The sequence below is a fragment of the Pteropus alecto genome, unplaced genomic scaffold (assembly GCF_000325575.1).
Source record: "Pteropus alecto unplaced genomic scaffold, ASM32557v1 scaffold48, whole genome shotgun sequence".
Classification (NCBI taxonomy): Eukaryota; Metazoa; Chordata; class Mammalia; order Chiroptera; family Pteropodidae; genus Pteropus; species Pteropus alecto.
Genome location: NW_006442110.1, coordinates 2,129,964 through 2,134,699, shown reverse-complemented (window position 1 = coordinate 2,134,699; position 4,736 = coordinate 2,129,964). Strand labels below are relative to the sequence as shown.

At 38.0% G+C, this 4,736-nt stretch overlaps 1 non-coding gene across 1 annotated transcript; it reads left to right on the top strand.

Moving 5' to 3' along the window:
- The first annotated feature begins 1,161 nt into the window (after positions 1-1,161).
- Positions 1,162-1,233, top strand: TRNAC-GCA. Its single transcript has one exon. It is a non-coding gene; the product is annotated as a tRNA-Cys (tRNA).
- Positions 1,234-4,736: the final 3,503 nt, after the last annotated feature.

The window sequence follows — 4,736 nt, the reverse complement described above, 5'->3', positions numbered from 1 at the left end:
GGACCCCAGCACACTGGGCTTTTGTGGAACGTGCAGAAGAGGCAACAGTGAACAGATGCCTTGGGTGTGGCTGCCACTGCGCAAGGGCCTGGTCTCAGATGTCTGTTGGTCTAGAGCAGCGGTTCTCAAACTATGGGCCGGACCAGCAGCAGCAGCATTACCTGAGAACTTATTAATCAAAAACTTTTAGAGTGGGACCCAGTCGCCTGTGTTTTAATAAGTTCTCCAAATGATACTGATGCACCCTAAAATTAAGGACCACTGGTCTAGAGCAGATTTCAGAGGATGAGCAGTTTGACGGCGGTCCTTGGTTTTAATGCCGGCTCTCCCCACCAGCTCTGGCTGGGCCTGGGACTAGGGCTAGAATTCCCAGCCTAACCCCATCCTTGGGTGTTTCAGTACCCGAGTCTTCCTGCAGGTGGCGCAAAAGGAAGCGGATGTAGATCTATGACAGGTGATTCTCAAAGTGGGGTTTCGCGGCTCCATAAAGAGTTTGTTCCTAATCCTAGATCATATCTGCATGTTTGACAAGCGCTCAAGAAGATTCTCGAGTACAGGAAATCTGAGGATAGGCCCGAAGGGTCCAGTTCATGCACACGGTCAATCCTGGTGTCCCACAGTAGCTTTTCCTTGTGGTCCGTGAGCTGCGTGGCACATTCACGTTCTACTAAGCCCACATTCTAGTCCCTATGATCATCTCGAGTCTGCATAAATCTATTCAGATGGCTCCACTTATGTAGCCTTTACATACTTTGACTGATGGTAGGTAGGGACAAGAGGAAGATAAGATAGTCATTGGCTTAGTAGTAGGGAACTAAACCCAAAGTCAAGAAGAGTGGATTCAAGTCCTGACCCTAGCGACAAGGAGCTCGGTAGCCTTGAATCTGTTTTCGGATGTCCACTGTGAAGGACACAGACTAGAGACTCTGAAGCCCCGTCCAGCTATAAACATCAGTGTTGGTGCTTTTCCAGGAAGGGCAGGCAAGCAGCTACAGCTAGGGGAACCTGTTTGTTTCGCATCAGAGAGAGAGAATTGCAGTGAGGCAGGCTTGGCAGCTTCCAGGAGGCCCAGCCCAAATGAACATCAGTGGCAAAAATTTATAGGCATACTGGGCATGGCCACACAGGTGAAAGGTATTACTTAGGCCCCAGCTTACATCAGGGGGTATAGCTCAGGGGTAGAGCATTTGACTGCAGATCAAGAGGTCCCCGGTTCAAATCCGGGTGCCCCCTGCTCGTTTCCACTTTTGCTCACTAGAGCTAGTGTTGATTTCTCAGCTTCTCCTGATACTGATCCTTTCCAAATCTGGGAGAAAGTCAAGGGTAACTTCTGTCACTGAGCACCACAGTCCTAGAGTGATAGGTTTCTCCAACTCAGACTTTTTATTTCACTTACCACAGGTCTTATTCTATATAGGCTGGTTTAGGTTCACTTTTCTACATATTTTCATTGCCCCCAGTCAGTAGTGGGCTGGTAAATGTTTAAGAACCAGCTCTTGGGGGAGGGGGGCATCACCGATTTTTAGTGTTTCTTAATTTCATGGTGATAATAATCTCACCTAGGCCAATGACAAACTACAAACATAAGATCGCTGAATATAGAGGTGGGAAGACATGCTCACAAGAGATTCTCTGGTCCGAGCCTGCTCAAGCACACCACTGTCCCTAAATCCATCTTCCCTGTAGAGGCATGGCTCTTTGACCCCCAGTCTATCCTAACAATGCTTACTGACATCGGAGCAGTGGCTAGCACCCATCTGTTCATCCGTGAAATCACCCATTCAATCAAGACATATATGATTCCTACTCAATGCCAGACACAGGAAAGAGAGAGCTGAGAAAGTACTCTGTTGAAAAACAGTCAAACCACACAGAATTCCGCTGATGAAACCTGACTTTTCATGAGCTCACCATACAAAATAACAAAATATATGATGAATCAGTCTACCATGAGTGAAAGCCATCAGATGAAATAAAGAATAGCGGAGAGCAGAATTATCAGATAAATACTAAAAAGTAAGTATGGTTAAAATAATTAAAGACATAAGGAATTGAATATATGAGAACATGTGATTTTTTAAAAGGATGAGGCAGATTCATTTAAAATAAAAAATACAATAACTGAAGTTAACAGTATAACAGCAGATTAGAGAGAGAAAGAAGAGAGATTTGGGAGTGAAATAGAATATAAATCTACCAAATAGAATATAAAAGGACCTAGAATAAAACAGAAAGGTCTAAAAAAAAATACAAAATATGGAAGAGTGGCTAAGAGAGGCAGAGGATAGAATGAAGAGTTCTGAACATGTTCACATATGAATTCTACAAAGAAGAAATATAAAGGGGGAAAGGCAATGTTAAATGATCAAATGGTCGTTTTCCAGACTTGTATAAAGACATGATACCTCAGAATTAGGAATCATGAGTTTTATGAAAGGTAAATAAAAATAAGTTCACACCTATGCACATTGCAGTGAAACTTCATAATACCATAGACAAAGGGATGATCGTAAAAGCAGCCAGACAGAAAAGACAAATCAAATGCAGAAGAATAATAACGAGACTGACAGCAGACTTTTCTACAGAAGCAACGAGAGTCAGAAGACAATGGAATAAAATACGAAAAGTGCAAAAGACAACAACATAATTTAGAATTCACTACTCAGTTTAAATATAATTCAGGAGTGAGCAAAAAATAAGAAATTTTCATATAACTGAAAGCATTTACTTCTAACATATTCTTGCTGAAAGAACTTTAAAAAGTCATACTTCAGAGAGAAAAACACTGAACCCAGAGGAGGGAGGAAGAGACAAGGAAAAAATAGTAAACAAAGATACTACAGTCATGTGCCACTTAACAATGGGGATATATTTCTAGAAAGGCTTCATTGGGTGATTTTGTCACTGTGTGAACATCACAGAGTGCACTTATACAAACCTAGATGGCGTAGCCTACTACATTCCTAGGCTATATGGTATAGCCTATTGCTCCTAGGCTACGAGCCTGTACATAATGTTATTGTACAAAACAACATGAGATTAAATCAAGCACAAGAGAAATAGATGCAATCAAAAGATGGGGTAAACGCGAGATGTATGAGGCTGCTGCTGGTGGAACATAGCATAGTTTTACAGCAAACTTTAAAAAAAGTACAGAGAGTATACTCTAATGATAACAGGTATAGTATAGTAAATACATAAACCAGTAACATAGTCGTTTAAACCAGTAACATAGTCGTTTATTATCATTATCAAGTATTATGCACTATACATAACTGGATGTGCTATACTTTGATATGACTGGCAGTGCAGTAGGTTTGTTTACACCAGCATCACCACAAACACGTGGGTGACATTACAATGGCTACAATGCCACTAAGCGATAGGAATTTTTCAGCTCCATTATATCTTATGGGACCACTGTCATATATGTGGTCCATCGTTGACCGAAATGTCATTAAGTGGCACAGTGGCACATGACTGTAGTGAGCACATTGGTAAATCTAACCAGCATAGTATACACACACACACACACACACACACACACACACACATATACACATGTTTATATACGTATATACATGTGTATATATATATGTGTATATATACACACATGTATATACGTATATATATGTGTATATATATATGTACATATACGTATTATGTATATATACGTATATATGTATATATACATATATACACATATATACGTATATATACATATATGTATATATATACATATGTGTGTGTGTATACATACATATATATGTATATATATATATATGAAAGAGTTGGGGAAGGCTTAAAAACAAGATTTAACTAAAAAGGCAACAATTACACATAAGACAGAAATGGAATTATGTGATTAAACTAATTTACAAAAGTCTTATTTTTGTGGAGTGTGTAAAACTTTAAAGAGGAACCCCAAAAGCATAGAAAAAGAAGCCATAAATTTCAAATCAGTATTTTAAAATGGTGAATAAAGAAAAATTAATCAATCCAATTGAAGGAAAGGATGGAGAAAAAGGCACAGAAAAAAGTAGAATCAATAGAAAGCACAAAATAAGATGGTAGAAATTAATAAAAATATATTATCATATATTACATAAAAATATAGCCACAACACATGCAAATGGATTATTTGCCAATTAAGATAGAGACTGTCATATTGTATGAAACAACAACAAAATCTAGCTACATGTTCCTATAAAACACACGTGTGGAACATAAATATACAGAAAGTTTGAAAGTAGAAAGATGGGAAAAGATATATCAGACAAAGGTTAACTGAAAATAAAGTTAGTGTAGCTAAATAAATATCAGACAAAATGCATTATAGATTAAAAGTATTCTTAGGGTAATGAGGATTACTATAAAACAATAAAGTGAATACTTCTCCAGGAAAATACAATTCTAGACACATCTATACAGTCTCAAAATATATAAAGCAAAAATTGTCAGAAATACATGGAGAAATCTGACGAATGTGAAATCATAATAGATTTTAATACATCTTTCTCAGTAACAGAGAGACCAAAAAGGCAAAATATATAGAAGACATAAATAACACAATCGATAAGCTTGATTCAATGACTCCAACTAGATCCCTACAACCAACATTAGAAAACGCATACTCCTGTGAAGCAAACATGGAACATTTCCAAACATTTATTGCATACTTGGCCACAAAGCAAGTCTCAGAAAATCAAAAAAAAAAAAAAAAAAACAGAAACCTC